This window comes from Catharus ustulatus, chromosome 4, assembly GCF_009819885.2.
Source record: "Catharus ustulatus isolate bCatUst1 chromosome 4, bCatUst1.pri.v2, whole genome shotgun sequence".
In the NCBI taxonomy this organism is placed as follows: Eukaryota; Metazoa; Chordata; class Aves; order Passeriformes; family Turdidae; genus Catharus; species Catharus ustulatus.
In genome coordinates this window covers 56,498,180-56,517,928 of record NC_046224.1, presented here as the reverse complement: position 1 = coordinate 56,517,928, position 19,749 = coordinate 56,498,180, and the positions used below count along the sequence as shown (strand labels likewise).

At 38.7% G+C, this 19,749-nt stretch overlaps 1 protein-coding gene across 1 annotated transcript in view; it reads left to right on the top strand.

Moving 5' to 3' along the window:
• The window catches only part of CNTN1 (contactin 1), a 217,568-nt gene that overhangs the window by 58,414 nt on the left and 139,405 nt on the right, over window positions 1–19,749 (top strand). The window lies entirely within an intron of this gene.

Here is a 19,749-nt window from a genome sequence, read left to right as displayed (position 1 = left end):
AAATGACATTAATTCTTTATATTCATTGTGGTTTGGGATATTTTTTGTGAAATGCCTCCTTGCCTTTCTGTTTCACATACTGCTTCAGTTATTTAACAAATTAATGTAGATCAGACTTAAGTTTTTAGTCATCCTTAGCTAACCTATCTGACAAATAGCCCCAAAATCCCCAGCTTCACTGTTTAATTCATTCTTACAGAGTCAAATATCTTTCATCAATTTCCAAATTACTATCATATGACTTTTTATATATATGATAGTATGTAGATTATATGCTGGTTCATTTATGTATATGTATTGTATAGTATGCCATGACTGTTCAATGCTAATGAAATGGATACATTTTAAGAATTACTTCAGTCTTTGGGCCTTGTTTTATCATATAATTTCTGGAGAGAGCTAACTCATCTGTTAAGCTGTTTTTATTTGCATTCTATGAAACTGGTTTCTTCATTCAAAAAGATGTAAGGGCAGCTTATTAATAGTTATTTGTGATTCCAGTTGTCTGATCAGAGTTCTGGAAGTTTGGCAATCCTTCTCTATTTGGATTATGAGTATGATATCATACCTCACTGTTCCAGTCCTTACACAGCTGTGCTTAGGCTCTCAGTATGATTCATATACAAGTGAAGTTTCTTATCAGCCAGATCTGTTGGAGCCATTAGCATTTCTCAGACTTGCAGCAAATGCCCACTGTTGCAAGTAGATTTTCATGCCTGGTCCCTATCTGAGAGAAGATCACACGCTCCTTTTCTGTTTGAGAAAGAGTTTATCCACCATTGTTGCATTGCTCCTCACACTCAGTTTTCCAAGTATATGTTATACTTTCTTTACCAATAGACCCATAAGTGGCATGGCACATGCCGTTGCTTATTTTTCTGTATGAATGAGCTCGTGATCCCAGGAGCAGCTGGATATACCTGATGCTTTTTGTCTTCATTCAAAATGGCCCCAATCTCCTGCTGTTTCTAATTTATTTCTGTCATCAGTAAAGATGAATATTACTTTTGTTCTTTGCCTGGGAAAAAAAAAGGAAAATTAAGAACAAAGATGCTTATAGAGGTGTGGAAGGTGTAAGTGCAGGAGTGTGCACTTCCCTGCAGCGGCAGATAGTATTGCTTAATCTGTGCTAGGAGAGGGCACCTGCCTGCAAGCTCATCAGGTAGTGTTGTGGGTCTGTGCAGCTGCACTGAGCCACAGGTCAGGTGTAATGTAATTCAGTACTTTTCCCCAGGGAAGGAAGCAGCTGGGAGTAAGCCACTTGTCTCCTGCACAGCTCTCTTGAGCTCCTGGGATGCAGAGAGAGAGCAGGTCACATGCTAAGTGTACAGCTCTGATCACCATCTTTAGACAGTGCCTGTCATCTAAAATGACAGAGAGGCTGGGGCCAGGCAGTGCAGCTGGAATGCAACACTGCAGCCTCCCTATTACTGTCAGACCTTATGGGATTAGCCAGTGTTTGTAGGATCTGCCAGTTGTTCGTGTTTTGTTCAGGTGTGGAGACATGCTGAGCCATGCTGAGCTGCCATAGAGGAGCAATTTGGCAGAACTCAGCACTGAGGCCCAGGCTGTAGAAAAGTGGCTCAAAGTGCCTTTTGTGTGCCTCTCTCCAGTGTCTGATTCAGAGACATGGTTCTGTGATAAGACCAAGCATGATGACTTTCATGTATTTGAAGAGAAGGTTGAGATGCAAATATATGATCCTTCAGGTATTCAGCAGAAGTAATTGTGATGTGTTAATTATTGCATAAGCTGTAGAATCTCATCTAGAAGTCTCTTTGAGGCATCCTAAGAGCTAATTAAATATGCAGACATTCAAAACTAGTGCTTTTCATATATAGCTGTATTTTTGTGAAGCAGTGCACTCTCTTCCTCATTGCAATGACTCTAAGCATGAAAGATTAGATCTGTTTGGTTATAACTGTTACTTCACGCTAAATACTTACCAACAATCTTGCAGAATTCTTTTTGGATACTTTCAAATGACCAGAAATAGGTCCAATAAACCTATCTCTGGAAGGACCTTCATAGGATAGATTCTGCTTATTATAGATTAATTTCTATAACTGTGCATCTACCTTTTATATTGGAGGTATTTTTTTCAAATTACTGAGGTGTTTTAAGATGTTTTTGGTAAAGGCCTAAGCAAAGTATAAAGGCCAATCTGTTTTCCAAAGAGTAGATTGTTGTTCAAGAGTTTGTGCCAACCAGTACAGAGTGCAGTCATGTCTTATTCCTCTCAAGAGAGATGAATTACTCAACTGCCTCAGCTTCTGCTGCTCCACATTCTTATCCTTGCACTGTTGGAGTGGTCTGTTCCCCTTGTGGAGCAGATTGGCAGAAATGTAAATGTGTAGCATTTACTTCTTGGTAATAGATTTTCACCTGTGAGCTGTTTCAGATATGCACCAGTTTTCCCAAAGTGCAAATTGAGTAATTGATAGATACACTGATACATTGCAACAGGCCAGGTAATTCATCTTTCCGTTTTCCTGTTGAGAAAATTTTGTTTAGGATTATAATTTACTCAGATGTTTGACACAGTAGGGACTGTGAAAAGATGAAGTATGTCCAGGTAAGATTGCCTGAATCAATTGTATTTGTGTCTTTGACTAATTTTCTTGAGAAGTAGGCAGGACCGTGTGCCTTCAAAATTTAATTTTTTAAAAGTTTGAGTTTACTACATGCATAATTCAGTGTAGTTACTGCTGCAATTTCTTAACATCCTTGAGTACTTTTCCACCCCACTTGGGGTTAAAATGTGACTGGCCTGTTACTGAAAGGCACCTCCCAAGTGCTACTACCACTGTTGACAAAATCCTTTGACTTTGGTAAGACAGTATGCAAAGCACTGAGTACAATCATTATCAAACCAGCAGCACATACTGAGTGTCAGGCGTAGATATTTACAAATTGGGGGTGTCCAGAGAAGTCTTTGCTAGAGTGGACCACAAAAGCCAGTAGCCTTGGAGAAACACAGTAACTGAAGTAACAGAGATGGTGCATACAAGTTCCCGCAATAACCCACAAACCCTTCTTTGCAGAAGAAAACTAAACTGCATTTTTCTCAGAAGAAGCACTGTTTGCATAAACAACATAATTTATTGTAGATTACTTGCAGATGCTCAGAACGTTTCCTTTGTTCACTCTGCACTCCCTAGACAGAGGCAGTGGGAGGATGATTATCCAGATATTTGTCTTGCCAACTGCTGAAACTGATGCTGGGGTCAAACACTACGACCTTTTCTTGAGGAATGCACTTAGATCATGGGTGTGGGGAAATCTATTTGAATCAAGGCAAGGCATTAGTGGACTTCTATGCGTTGCCAGTTTTCCTAAGTAAATAAAAAGTGACTCATATGGATGAAAATAGAATGTACCAAATGGCATTGCAGAACTCTGGCATCTTTGATTTGTGACTTTTCACTTTGCATCAAGAACAGTGTGTGTTTTTCATTATAAAGAGACTAATTCTGCAAAATAGTGCTTACTGGACTTTCCAGTAATTATGCAAAGCAGTTGTTACTTATAGATTTTAAGACCCAAAAGCAATTACTAGATAGTTGCAGACCACAGAACTTTTCCTCGATATAGACATGAATTTGAAATGCATGGGTTTTTTTTAAAGATATCTCAGTAAGATGCTCCATTTGTTGATATCTGCATTATTAAAAATGCTTATTCACTAAAAAGCAACTCAGGAGATCACAGATTAATGTTTACACTACAGACTTTTTAAACAATAGGTTGTATGAATCCCACCCAAAACAACTGCAGATTGTATGAAATCTGTTATTTTCTGCTGCTATTTATGAAGTATACAATTTCATCTTAGCTTTCTTTTGAATCACCAGATAGGTTAAAGTTCTTTAGGTCCTGCCTGAGGCAAGTTTGAAACTGTGATAATAAAACTTTTCATTTGGTCTTAAATATTATTTTAAGATGTTGATTCAAGGACTAAATGCAGAATACTAGTAATGAATTCACAAATATCATGTACTGTCCTAATTATGCTAGATACAAAAGCATAAATTACATATTTATTCTAAGAATATTTATATATTAGTATACAATTCTCCTGTTTATCACTTCAGGGATGACTAAAACTGCACTAGAAGTGCACTTTCAGGTGGTTTCCAGGTCCTTGCTGAGTTTGCTTGAGAGCCTTTTGGGATATAGCTCTCCATTTTAAAGATAAGATTTCATGCTTATTCTTCAAAATAATGCCATTCTAAAATTGAAAAAGAATAGCAGAAGCATAGTACTTTGCAACTGAGAACTGGACAACAATCTGATCTAAACATGAGTTATTAATTACTGAATAGTGCATACCTGATTTTGCAGATGAGGTATAACAAATTGCTAATCTTGCATCATGGTAAATTAAACAGTTAACAGTTTCTTATATCTTTTTAATGTCATCTGCATACACCTACATGTCTATACACACATGAATTAATGCATACACACAAACAAGAGCGGTTTTAATGGAATTGGTCTCTCCTGGATGATACTGTTTTAGTCACTCCCGTGGATGCAGTAGGATGGGATATTTGATTGCTCTCACATAATAAGCTTTAGAGAATCAATAATCTGCTTTGAAGTATTTGGTTAATACAGAGTGTATCCTAGCTACTGTTTTAACCTTTGAAAATTTCTCCAAAACTTATCAGCATCTCCCTTGAAATACAAAACATTGAAAATGCCAGAACAACATCAAGATTTAAGCAATTGCCTCTGCAAATTAGATTATTACTCATTGTGATACTGCTGAAGTACCACAGAAAAAAAATCTCAGTTGAAATAACGGTGTGAAGAGTTCAGCTTTTGTGTGTACATCATGTGTGGACAAGAGAGAGACCATCTGTTGTCTACTCTGTGCTGTTCTGGTGAGAAGAGCTGTGTGGGGAGATGATGGGAAAGCAGTGAGTCGGCTTTGGCAGCAGCCAGGTGGGCTGTTCTCCTAGGAGATAAGTATGGGATAGATGATGGATCAGAAAAGTGGCTTCCACAGCTGTAGGTGATACTGATGTTAGCTGGATTGGCTGATGTTCTTGATAGACTTGATTATGCCATCACCAGAGTCTGTAACTGCAGAGCACTTCTGGAGAGGTGGTCACATTTTTCATCTGAGTAATGGCAAAGGAAATCTGCTTTGCCAAAAAAATGTTGCTAGAGGTGATCTCCAGAGAAAAAAGAGGGGTCGTGCCCTGCAGAGACTTCTTGTTTTTGCTAGGGATAACTTCATTTTGAAACTTGAGTTTGTTTCTAGAGCTCTATCAAAAACAGGTATTCAAAGTATGAAACTGTGCAAGGTGATGTATGTATACTGCTGAGGTATACAAACTGATCTAGATGGCCCGGGTGCTTCCTATCTCTATTTTCCTGTTGAGATTTTTTTGTTTCATTCTCCTCCTTTCAATTTTACCCCATTTTTCTTAGCTCAGTTTTCTCTTTCTGTCACTGTTTCAATCCATCTGGAGTAACGGCTTTCAATGAAATCCTGTCCTCAATTATCTGACATTAGAAAAAAATTTTAGGCCACTAAACTCTCACCAGCTATTAGTCTCTTCACTTAGGCTTGCCTAAAGAAGGCAAAGAAGGTGAAAGTACGGGCTATTTAACCACATCTATCCCTTAGAGAACTTACAGACTCCTACCAGATACCAGCCTGTTCATAACCATAGCAAAAAATTACCTAATGCAACAATCTTATAAGCAGTGAGTAATTTTCTTCCACAAAAAATCACAGGTGTGGAGCATTGGCAGTGACAAAATCACCAGCTACCATCTCTCTACCTGGTCTGCATAGGAAAAAGCAAAAATGGCTAGCACATTGCTTTATGGCTACAGACTTGATTGCATCTTGAAAATGTTCCTTCTTCTGTTTCGCAACAGAGTTTGAAGATGAAAATGGTCTTCTAAATTAAAATGTTCTCCTATAGCCACAGCATACATTGGAGCTAATAAAGGATTTAAATTAAACAGTAATAGAAACCGAAAACCATGTTATATGTTTCATTTCATGGTGGTTAAGGAATGTCAGCCTTATTTCTATTTCATTTATATTTTGAAGTTCAAACCCAGGTGAAAGCTGTGGCTTATGATTGAAGTCTGCCTCTTGCTTAGGCTATTGAACCTTGCTCACTTTTGGGACTCATGCATCTTAGGTACATACCAGATGTGTGTGTGTGTATGTGTGTTTTTGTGCCTGCAACACTACTTTACAAAATTCCCATTATTGGTTTTCGCAGTGAAATTCAGTTGAGCAATACTGAACCAACTGGTCACAATCTTGTGTGGAGAAGTCCTGGAAGAGTGAAATTTATGGTATTGATATTTCAGGCCTGTTGTTTAGGAAGCTCAAGTATTAAACTAGGTTCTTCAGTAGACCACGTGTAAGTTATTAGAGTACATTCCTGAGCTGCATTAACTTGCTGTCAGTTACTTGCCTCCTGATAACCAATTGTTAGAGAAATTGTCTTGAAGATCATATTTAAGTTGGAAGATGCAACCTGTCTATTTCTGATCTCTCCTTCCCTCGTTTTATAGAAAATGAGAAGCAATACTTTTCAAAGTGAGTGATATTTGTGCAGGCTGGGAATATGTCTATGTGAATTTGGTGTTGGTTCTGTGAGCAACATCTTTATCACAATCTCTGTTTTGACAGGAGCCCTTCATTTAGCTTTGTATAGTCATTTAATAAGAGACATTTGCATGTAATAGCCAAACTGCATCAGGGAAATTGTGACAGGAGCAATCAGACTGTGGATGTTTTTACATGTGAAACCAGCAGCTGGTTGCCAGCAACACTGCTCAGCCTCACTGAGTAGGGCTGGGAAGGAACACCTGGAAATTCCTCGTGAGAAGTACAGAAACCAGGAGATGTCAGAGGGTTTTTCAGAGGCATTCAGAGGCAACCACCTGAAGCAAACAAGGAATATTATCTGTCCAAGCTGCTCAAAACAAACTTGGAATAGTTGTTTCTCAGGGTGGAACTAAGAAGGGAATGGAGAGTCATGTTGGTTGTAGGAAGGAGGAAATACTTAAGCAACTCTGGGTCTTAATCCTGTTTGACCTTTGCTTTCAACACAGCATAAAACTAAAGCTTCTTTATATTAATCATAAAATTTAAGCAAGAAGTAGAAGCTGTGAAGAATCATGAGTGAGTAGCTAACAGAACAGCTCTTGGAGCTGGCTTGGGAACCACTCCAGCCTCTTGCTCTGCCTGGTTTAGGCACAGCCCTGGGGCTGTGTTCAGATGCACCTGTGGTACCAACCACTGTCAGTTCATACTCCAGCTGCTCAGCCTTGGAGGTGTGCAAGGATCAGAGTATCTCATGACCCAATTAGATTGGTTTCTATTTTTATGAGAACCTTCGGCTGAAAAAAAATTCATGAATGCAATTCAAATATTTTTGGGACTTATTTCACACAACAACATATCACATATATAAATTACGGTGTGCAGGGTACATATAAAATTCAAAGTAAACATTTTAGGATATACTTTTAATGTATATTTAACTACATTATGACAGTCTTACATAACTCAATAAATTTAATAAGCTGATGAACTTTTCATAGAGCTTGTGCTGCCAGCACTGCTAATGTAATGGAGCTTTAATTTGGTATAACATTTTTCTGTTTCCTAAGGAAACCAGGATTGTGCAACCACTTTCTACCTGTCAGTCCTCTGTATCAAGTTTTGAACTGCTGTACTAGATCCTGCTAATAGGAGGGAGGTTTTCTGCAAGCCTTGAAGAGAATTGAGTTCTTACAAGTTTCACAGTGTCCATGGCTCAGTAAAGAGGAAAACCCAAATCAGTGCCCTCCTGAATGGAAAGCTGTTATATTATTTTCCTTGGCAGCAATCAACATGTACATACCTCTGGACTAAGCACAGCAGTTGGTGTCTCCTGCCCAGAAGAGATGTCAGGAAGTACATGTACTGGGAGAGAAGCTGAAATTATTTTGTTTAAGAAGCATGAGAGGAGTAAGACGTCAGTCTGTAGGAAATCTTGTTTCATTACATCAGTTGACCACAGAACAAATTATTGCATTTTTTTTTCAGTTCACCATTCATGTTTCAGTTTTCAGTAACGTAATTACTGAATTCAGCAATCATGCAGTTTTAGACATAAGATGCCTCAGAGATGAGAACAAATGGAAAATTGAGTCTCTGTACATTTATGCTTAATGCAGCTAGAGCTATTTTGCTTCATATTTTATCTTTAGAATTATTTGCTGTGAACCATTTTTTGATTTTGCTCTCTCTAGGTTCCTAGTTGCTGTTCTTAGGATGTTGGAGTAGATTAAGCTAAACTTTGGATACTTGCAGCATTTATGCCCTCTATGATATACTCCAAAATGCTGATCTTGGGACACATGCACACTCTGACAGTCCTCACCTGTCAAGACTTTTAATTTAGAGGATCTCCTTAAATACCACGTGGCTTTTTTCCAGCCTTGATATGTTAGGAAAGTGATGCACCTTGAGAGAAGAGGGGGAGAAGAAAAGGCAGTAAGGAGCAGTTATCACTCTGGTATCATCTCAAATTAGGACATAGCTGGAGCATGGCATATAATGTCAACACAGTCATAAAATAGGGAATATAGTTTCTTTTGTATGAACCAGCCTATACAATGCCATGGCATGTTCCAGATGTTTAATATGTTTGTGCCACCAGTGCAGTTGTGGGAAGGACTGTTAGGTGAACTCTTAGTGCAACAACAACATCCGGTACTGGGCTCTCCTGGCAGGCTGGGGACAGGTTACCTGCTGCTGCTTCCAGAACATGGCATACATCTATGCTTCATAGCTTAAAAACTAAAAAATTGTCACTCTGTTTTTCTTTGTAAAGCATTTGCATCAAGACTGGGAGCTGAGCTGTATAGAAGTGCGTATAATTAGTGAAATGTTCTTCAGTAGTGGTGTGGGGGTTTTTTACTTTTATTCCATTTGGTTTCTGAAGCCTCTGGGATTAACCTTCAGCCTGAATGAGTCAGACAATCCACTTACGTTCCACTAACAGTGCACTATATTTTCAGCAGCTCTAATATAATTTGCTTTAGTACAATTAATATATATGTAATCGTATTTTCTGGTACTGAGCTATATTTAATAGAGTTGAAACATCATGCAACATGTAAACCTTAAAATGACCTTTACATCTTCTCCTAGTTTCCTGCCTCCTCAATATGATGTCCTTTTGTTCTGGTTGTTTTTTATGCTCCAAGTAGGCAGAGGGTGATGGTATGATTTGAAATCAAAGGTTCTTAGTATGTAATTAATGTTTGAAACCCATCAACATTACTTTAGGAACCTCAATAATCTAAGTGTAAAGGTGGGTGTGAGGGCTAATCGAGATGTGTGTTACATAAATGGGAAGTGGATAGAGGGATGGGAAATGTATCTCTCCAAATACTCTGTACTCTGAAATAGAACCTAGTGGTCACTTGCTACTTAGGGAGAAGAGAGGTAGGAACCTGCACTTAGAATTTGGTAGGTTGCATTATAAAAGGGTCTGGAATGTGGACAGAACATTTGAAATGTGATTTTATATGAAACTTCTCATTGTGTTTCATTCCTAATTATGCCGAATTAATCTAGATGGAGAAATCTCTGTCTAGGATAGAGCAAGAGGCAAGAGGCGTAGACAGTTGTTTTATTATCAGATACTGATAATGAATTCACTGGACTCTGTATATAATTTTAAATGTTTAAATATATAACCAGAGAATGTAATTGGTCTGAAATAAGAGCAAAAGAAAAAAAGTAAAAGGAGAGCATGATCAAACATTGTAGAATAAAAAGGCAGCAAGTTGTTCATATAGTTCTCAAAAACTGCTGACAATTTATTTGGGTTCTTCAGCATTTATTCTGCTGCAGCTAAATGCAGATTAAATTTTATTGCAGAAATTCAGAGACTCTCTTCCTTGACCACTACTGTTTTTGTGGTTGACGTTAAGAAAAAGGAAGGTCTGTGCTTCCAAAAAGCCTTGTCTAAATCTAAGGTTAAACACTATGACTGGTGATGTTTTGTGTATTTCTAGTGTATTGAAGAAAGTCTTTAAAGGACTCTGAAGAGGTGCACTGCTTCTTTTAAGCAGATGGGAAGGTAGCTTTTTATTGTCATGCTGTGACAGGCTCACAGCCCTGGAGGCAGGCACTCTGCATCAGGCAAGATAAAAGGGGTTGGATCCCTTCATAGAATCACAAAATGGTTTGTTGGGGGAGATTTTAAAGATCATCTATTTCCAACTCCCATCAGCAGGGACACCTTCCACTAGATCAAGTTATTCAGAGCCTCATACAGTCTGACATTGAACACTTCTAGGGATGGGAAGTGTCTTCTCTGCCCAGTTTCTCTGGGATACCTGTCCCAGTGTCTCACACCCTCACAGTAATTTCTTCTTGGATTATTCTCCCTTGTTCAGTCACTACACGCCCTTGTGAAAGTCCCTTTCTTGCTTTATTGTAAATACCTTTAGGTCTGGAAGGCACTATAAGGTCTCCCTAGTCTCTTTGCTTATCCAGGCTAAACAGTCACAACTCTCAGACTGTCTTCATAGGAGTGTGCTCCAACTCTGTGATCAACTTCGTGCCTCTCCTCTGGACTCATTCTGACAGCTCCACATTCTTCTTGTGTTGGGGACTCCAGAGCTGGACACAGTGCTCCAGGTGGGGTCTTACCAGAGCAGAATGGAGAGGCAGAATCACCCCATGTGGCCTGCTTCTCTTGCCTTTTATTGATGCAGCCCAGGATAAGTTTCACTTTCTGGGCTGAAGGTACACTTTGCTGGGTGCACTTCATAACATTGCTGGGTTTTATCAAGCTTTTTGTCCAAAAACATTCCTAAGTCTTCCTCCCAGAACTAGTCTTGATCTACTCTCCAGATGTCCGTAACTAGTGTGATCAGCCCCTACTCAGTCCAAAGGCAGATGTCACCAAGATGTTAAATAAAATGTGTTCCTGTGTTTCTTCCTTTTCTCCCATTAACTGCAACTGAACACCCAGTTACCTATCCCAAGTCTTTTATTCCTGAAGGAGCTTTTGCAACTGCTTGTTGGAGAATGTGAGTAAAGAAAAAGAAAACACATTTCAAAATCAAATGTGGAAGATCTGGTTCAGTTTGGCTTCAGGTCAGATGCTTAAATCTTGGCCTTAAGTAGCAGATATGGATCTTGTGATAATTTGGCTCTTTGCTGTATGTTTGTTTTAAAAGTCCTTGACTCCGTAATGGATCTTTTCCTTCTAAATTAGTTCCTATAAAAGTTCTTCATTTTACTTGATAGTCTCCTAGCAGAAAGCAGCTCCTTGGAGAATGCATGATAATGGTGTAATATTGAGGCAAAGTTCTGGCAGGATTTCATGGACTACTTTTATAACATTTCTACTTGATTTTCCCATTATAGGCTTAACAAAGCCAAGATTATCTTAATCATGTCATTCCTGTTCAAATCCAGTTGGTTATTTTTATGATGAAAATTAACATTTTAAAGTGCCTTGCTGGATTGGGGCCCAGATGATTGTTATGTCTTCCAAATTAAAGCTCCATGATCATCATAATAAGGGAATTATAGCAATAATTATTAATGAATAGTATTAGTGTGTAAATCCCCCTGTGACTCTAACTGCATATAGGAATTAGAGCATTGGTTCCAATAGTTTATAAATTAGCAGTCTTAATGCAATGTATTTACTTTCTTGCTTACTGATAATTATTACTGTTTCTGGTAAAAATAAATCCTTTGTGACTTTGAGGTGGACTGTTTGTATCACATGGGAGTGGATAATAAATTTTCAAAATTTTACCTGTTGAGGAAAGCAAGAAAGTCTGAGTAGTCTGAGTTGATCCTTAAAAGGTAAAATTCTTTATTTTCAAATCTAGGAAGAAAAGCAGCAGAGACTGAGAAGTTAAGAACCTTCAAATGTATCTTGGATTTAGGTCTCTGTGTCAGTGAAAAGGAGAATTTGAGAATAAAAATGACTTTACACAGTGACGAAACCAAGGCTTGTCATTTGACAAGCTATTTCTACTTTTCAGTGAGTATACAGCTCATTGAGGTGAACACTGAAGAGAAGTGATAGCACTAACACACCTGATCTTCCCTGGTGGTTTATCATTGATTCTTGACTCTCCATTGAGATCAACGTGGAGGAAAGAGTCTTTACTGCAAGTGTCCACTGCTGTCAGTGGCAATTTTGAATGCTGAAGCAGTTCGGGGCAGGTCTCATTTTGCTTGCGTGGAACGATATTTAGCAGTCTTTTTTAACTTTTATTTTAATAAGCCTAGGATAATTGCAAGGAAACTTCTGGATGTCAGCAACCAGGAGAACTCGTATATTTTCCTCATTCAGTTGGATGACGGGGAGCTGATTCTTTCTCCTGGCCACCGATTCTGATAAAGTGCAAGGCTTGGGTGCATGTCTCAGGTGCCAAAGTTATGATCACAAGTCCTACACCTCAGCTTTCCATACCAGCAGGGGTCCCAGTCTGGGGATTATTGGTGTCTAAAAGAAGCTTAATGTGACTGGCTGGAGTCACATGTGAAGTAAATGTCGTGTTGTAGTACCATGCAAAGACAGAAGTAGGCAAGAAATTGAGAACCACAAAAGCTGGAAATGCAACTAGGTTTTAGTTGAGTTTCTGTTTGGTTGGTGTGTGTTGGTTTTTTTTGTTGGTTTAGGTTTTTTTTCCCTTAAGAATGGTCTGAGTCTGAATCTTTAAAGGAAAACCTAGAAAAATGACCTAGTTTGGTAAGAAGGGGAAAGGCTATCACAGGGCAATGCTACAACTACCTTATGTCTAGACATGTTTTTGAGGAATTATTTTATAATTAACATGGTAGGTACCTTCCTTATATATTGCAGAACTACAGAGAGAGTTGTACAAGACACATTTTCTCCAGTTTATCTCTGATGGTTTGTTCTCTGGTCTTAATGTCGTGACAAATAAAGTCTTGTTTGTGCCATCTTTCTGAGAGGTCCCATACCTCCAAGCATTTGATACTGGTTATTGGTTTCCTCTAACAGCAGTTACTTCTTTTTTTGGATGAAACCATATGTCAAACTGAACATGGTACCGAGCATACTTACATTTAGAGAGGTGTTCCTTGATAACAGAAAGAGGGACTGAGAAGTCAGAGGATTTTTTAAAAATCCATTTATGTGAAAAGCTTGTGTTTGTTTGCAGAACAGAGGTAAGTAACAGAGGTTTACCTTCTACCTATCTGCTGACTTACTCAAGTAGACCAAATGGGGCTTAAAAGGTAGTTTCCTTACAACACAAATTGATGAACTCTAATTAAATAAGAAAAGCCGTAGGTAAATACATAAAAATAAAAGGCTTTGAATACCCATCACTCCCACTGTACCCTTGCAGAGCAGGCTTTTTCCTCTGGTATGGTGAAACAAGTATGAAGTTCCCTCTGTTTCCCCTGATTTTGTAACCCAATCTGCTCTTTTGTATCTCAAGGAAGTTCCCGATCCACTCTGGGATTTCCTACTTGCCTTGGGCTACATGGCCCTGGCTTGGTACACCCCTGTTACTGCAGCAGCTCACCCCACACTGGGTGGCAGGTGCTTCTGGGTGGGTGACATCCTGGGACAGAGGCTCTCCAAGGAGGCAGGGAGCACCTTGTGAGTTTGTTGAGCTTGGGGAGCAAAGGCTGTGGAAAAATCATGCTCCTTCCCTCCCTCCCTTCTGAGGGCTCCAGATTCCTCTGTGCAATATGTGCAACAAAACTAGAGGAAGCTGACTGAATTACCTCAGCCCTCTACAGAACATACTATGCACAGTATTTTTACTCTAAACATCATCATTTAAGAAACACATATATCATGGAGGAACTAGAGGAGGAGATAGCAGAGTGAGTGAAAGCTCTGTCATTGGCAATTTAATAGGGTTTGGTTTTGACAGACTGTGTTGTCCTCCATGCAAGGTGTCCCTTACACAGATTTTTGTCACAGTCACTGCATGGGATGCAGGACAGTGTTTACTGCTTGCTTGTGCAAACTCACCTCCCCTATCCAGCCTTAGATAGGTGTAAGCAAAAAGTATTTTTGTCTCGTCCCATCAATAGCCCCAGTTAGTTGCTTCCTTTTAAAGCAACAGAGGTGTTCATCGATATCTCAGCTTGTTTTTATGGAGATAGCAGATAAACATAGCTAAATACTTTTTGTGATAAACATAACTACTACAAAACAAATGTTTCTGACATTACAACCCTGCAGTTCTGCTGAAGTTTACAGAAACTACCAGTAGCTCCATGTCAAAATTGGAACCTGTAGGTTAGAAAAATAATTTTACAAACCCTGGCCACAGTTTTAAGCTTGTATAGTCATTTAACCATCACTAACTTGTGCTCCATGTTTTGTGCAGCACAGCAATTTTGTTTTATATTAGGAAATAAAGAGGAAGATTCTGGTAAGAGACTTCTATCAAATTTGGTGCTCCTATTAAAAAAGATTACTAGCTTTTTAAGATGTGGTAACATAGAATTAGTCTGGAAACACACTGGTAAAATAAAAATTGAATGGTTAGAGGACTCCTGTCCTTCATTGTCAGGTTATCTTAGAATATTACTCAATCTGATAGGAACAAAACCTCTTACGTGCTTTTTGGCAGAAAGTGCTCTGAAAACAACAGGAAGAGGTGGAATATGGCCAATATCACTTTAAAGCTCAAGACTAACTTAATTTGCTCTTTAGAGGTCACTAAATATATTTATATTTAATTCTCTGATTAATAAACTCTGTTATTTACTTCTAAAGTTATATGCCTGCAGTTGTTTTATATTAGACCATCCTCATCCTTGAAAGCAATGAATAAATTCTAAGAGAAATTGGGTGAAACTTCAATGTAATGAAACTTCTCAGAACAGCTGGGATGTATCAATGACATTTAGTTAAATCTTAAGTGCCAGATGGTATATTTGCAATTTATTTCAGGGTTTGGTGATAGATTCATTGTTTGTCAGCACCCAAAGCTTCCAGTGCTGATATAAATAAAAGCTTTATATACAGAATGGAGTCCATTGCTGTAAAATCTAAAAATTATAGCCCCCAAACAGTTAAGCTAACAACATAAAAGGATTAGTACCTTCTGATATTCTTCAGAAGTTAGGGTTTTCATGTGGAGTAGCTAGAAGGCTTGCATATTATTTATGTTGCTACCTTTCTTCATGGACACTTATGATGGGTTACAGTACGTGCTCATTAAGCTGTTCTCTGCAGTTTCCTTTCCTTTGAAACATGCTATGCATTTTTCTTTCAAAAAATACTGTCTCTATATGCCTGTTAACATCTCAAGTGAAAAATAACTACAAAATTAACTGGCAACTTATATCAACTCAAAGGCCAAAATAGTCAAATTTCAATTATTCATCTCACTAGTCAGATGGAGAACCATAAGATGGATGACCACAAAAAGGCAGTAATTTAACAGTCTTTTTTTTTGGTGGGGGGGAGGGGTTTGACTTTTTTCAACTTCTGCATCCCATAAGGAACAGTATTTAGTTTTATATGGTGATTCAACTCCTATGGAACATTTCCTGTATTTGTCAAGCAGCTGCTAGTTTTTGCAGACATCAGTAACTGAAAGAACGTTTGGAAAGTTTTCTTTAATTTATCTTCATAGGATCATCCACACTTCAGTGCAGATGTGTGTCTCTGTAAACAGCAGGAGAATGTTGAAGTCCTTCAGCCATCCCATCATTGGCCATATGAATAAAGATGTTTGGTCTTGGAAATATGTCAGAAAAAACCCACTGGCCAATGACTAGAAATACTTTGCATTAAATGACTTAAGCTGTTTTGGCAGGGTTTTTGTTTGTTTGTTTGTTTGTTTTAAATCTGTGAAATGTTTAGCTTAATTTGTGTGTATTAAAAATTGGTGAACATTTAAATGTGTACAAAAGATGTATTTCTGATACTGTGTCATTTCTCATTTTGATTTTTACTGCTGAAATCAAGTAAACTGCAATGTTACGGTCATTGGACCAAGAAGTATTACTCTTTCAGAAATACACCACACCCATTCAAAAGTATCCTTTATTTGTTTTTACATACTTACTGTTTGCTCATTCAAAAAACAATATTCTCACAGTATTTCCCATTTGGGACTAGAAATTGAGCTCATAGTTCCTCAAAAAAGGAATTCCCAATTGGGACTTTGGTTTTAGTGGCATTGCTTTAGCTTCTTCTAAAACAAGCAAAAGAGCTTGCATACCCTATGCAGTGGTTCCAACGCCTTAAGTTTTGTCGTTCATGTTGTGTGTTGCGCTTCTCACAAAGTGCTGTCTACTATTCCTTTGTCTGTTCAGACAGTTTTAGACATTAGTCTGTTAATTCAGATGTCAGCATCACTCCATGGAAATAGACTATTCTGTATGTGCTGGTGAAATCTGCTTTTTGTTGAAAAAAAAATCACATAAGATCCATAAAGTTTATGTGGGATTTGGGGAGGAGGAAGTAAATGGTCACGTAAACCAATTGCATTGATATAGGTTAGAAAATAAGGTTTAAAGGGAAGAAGGCTTCTCATTCCCATATTTTATAGAACTTACAGTCCTGGTCTTGTTTAGTTTTGTGTTTTCCCCCAAAGGTGAAAATTTATATATTTAATTGATTTTCCACTAAATTTTCACTAACAGAGTTTTCTGCTTCTATTAATTGCTAGGCTCTTCGCCCTGCAATCTGTGACACATATTTAGAACTCCTCATTTAATATTGTCTCTTCATTTGCAGTTAGCAATTTCTCACAGTGCGTTTCTAAGGTGGAAGATTAAAAACATGATTGTTCCTGGATTTGGGAATGCATTTTATTGCAGGGGAAGATCCTTCCTAGGAAACCCAAATGTCTGATTCAGTTTTTATTTGGAGGAACACAGTTGTTCCCAAGCTGAAAAGAACTTATTTTTCTCTATTTGTATTTTTATGTTTATTTTCTCTCTGTTCAGACAGGGCTAATGCTGTGTATTGTGTGATGGAGCTGTTGGTTCAGAGAACTGTGAACAAATATAGATGAAAAAGTCAAAAGCCATGCTCTGCCAAAGAGGAGAAAGGGCTGGTGGTGAATAGTAGAGGATGATTATCACTGACAATGCAGGCTGTTGGTGGCACAGAAATAGGAGGCTTTCTGTCTATTTTGTGTCACTTTTTGCTTCTTTACTGGCAAGCTACTGATCTAGGTTGACCTGCATTTGAAAACACTTGGTGGTACTGACTGGGAAGTATGTTTGACATGAGGATGAAGATTAAATTCCAGACTCCCACTTCAGCTTGCATGTGATTTTCATGCAGCCAAATACTATCTCATGCTGCTTAATAGGAATCACACGTTTTCTTCATTCAGAAGTGTAGTATGACATGCAGAATTAGTTGGGAATGGAATAAAATTAAGCGAGCAAATAATGTCTTTCTTGTAGCCTTCTAGTGGCTCGCTGTGGGAAAAGGCATGCTTATTTCCTCCATCAGTGCAATGCTAAGGACAGCAGTCCACTCTGAAAAGCAGCTATGTAATATGCTTTCTCTGAGTTTGCAGACTAAGTAGAAAATAGATAAAAATCCAAATGTGCAGATCACAAAGTGAGCAGAAGATGCCTTCTGACTGTCATGTACTTTGTCCTGAGTATTAATTTGCAGAGAGAATATAAATTGGTATTTCTGTGGTTTGGTATGTGAAACACTTTTTCAGGGCACAAGATTCCTGTGGCCACAAGTTCTCTAATCGGGACCATGCTGTCGCCCAGATTTCTGGAGTTGCCAGGGTGCGTTCAGCAGAGCGCTCTGCTGCAGCAGACAGAGGCAGAGTGGGCACAATGGGCACTGTCATGATTTCAGTCTCACCCTTGTGACACAAGCTGTGCTCTGGGGAGGAGCTCAGGCCTGCCCTGTTGCAATGGTTTTGTACAGTGATCCGGATCCATGGCTGCCCTGGCTGCCACCAGCCCAGCCCCACACTGCTTGTTCAGGGGCTGTGGACTTGTGCCTCCAAGGCCAGAGCTGCCTGTGGCCCCTGGCTACCCATGCCCCTGCACTCACCCAATGGCCCCCTCCCACCCAACCCCAGAAAGATGCTTGGATGCAGCAGTTTGTCTCTTGTTTGTATGGTAAAAGGCTTGTCATTAAAGCATTTCAGTCAGCTGGAAACATTTATTGGCTTGAGCTTCATGCTTAAAAAGAGCTGGCAGCCCTGAACTTGTTGCTATGCTGTGCACAGGCAGTGGCCCTGAATTTCTGCTCACAGTAATGGATACTTGGCTTCTTCTACTTTTTAGCAAAACACATAATTCAGTTGATTCCTGTGGTGCACCCTGAATTTTTGTAGGTCTTTGGATGAGGATATGGGAAGGAGTCTGGCTTTAATGCCAGGCAGCCCAGCACTGAATTGCTGCTGGGTCAAGCATAGGCTTGCTTTGTCTGTCCAGTGATGTAAGTTGTTACTGTGATGACCAATAGAGCAAATGAAGGGAGTCCTTAACTAATGACGGCTAGAACAATCAATCCAGAGGTCAGGAACATCACAGAGGAAGCATGCATAGTAGAGTGCAAAACTAGAATTATCAAAGATACAGGGAAAAATGATATCAAACAGATTGTTTCTTAAGCTCAGAATGTATGAAGATGTTCAGTTGTTCTAAGAGTTGGCCAGTTGGCCCAAGGACAAGGCTGTGACCAAAAAATCATGTGAAGAGAAGACCTGAAGAAGAATATTTTCACATCAGTATTACAGACAGTCTGTGGAGGAATGCACTGCAGCAAGTCATGCTGCACTTGATGCTAGTTTTGGATCAGCAGTGATTTGAAGTAAATGACTCTGCAAACGTAAACCATTTGGAGGGAAGTTTTTTGTGTTATCTTGGATATAGTCTTTGTTGCTGTTTGGGTTGAAAGGCCTAGGAGAACATGAAAGTAGTATTATCTACAGCTCTCTATCAGTAACTGGCTCTTGGAGCTCTTGGGACATTTGAAGTGGCATTTTTCTCAGTATATATAGAATCTCTTTTCACTTTAAATAGTCTGCAGTCTGTTGTACCGGTAACTGTGGTGACTATGTTATTCTATTTTATTCTTTTATTTTATAATATAACTATAAATAAATAATATGATATTTTAAACTTATGCTATATTACAGAACACAGTACAGTATATGTAGTAGGGACAATCATACTGGCATGCAATTTACACAATTGTAATTAATTTCATTATTGTTTCTGAATAATAATTAAAGAAAGCATTTTCATATAATTAGTATCTTTGACATCTTGGAACACTGACTTAAAGAGTAAAGCAGAACAAGCAGTGGTTTTGTTGTGGTACATGTTTAGTTATTGGTAGCAAAGTACTCCAAAGAAGATGAAAGTCTTATTTTCATCTTAAATGACTGAACTGGCAGTCTTGATTTTGTTCAGCCTCATATGACTTGGTTGGAATTGCGGACCAGTTCAAATTCTATGCCTGACTCCATACATTCTATGAGATAGTCCTGGTTAAATTTCTATTGTTCTCTGCCCTCTGGTGCTTTCCATTACTGTAGTGCTGAAAAGTCAGAGTCATCAAACAGAGCTCCCTTTGAACAAACAAGACTATGCCTCTCCCAGTGAGAATTTCTCATAGTAGTTATGAGTGGAAGTAAAACATAAAAGGCAAAGACAGATGGGGAATTGCAAAGAAACAGTGAAAGAAAGTCAGCTCTTGAGGATAGTGGTCTCAGCTTTCCTGAGCAGCCTACATGCTATCA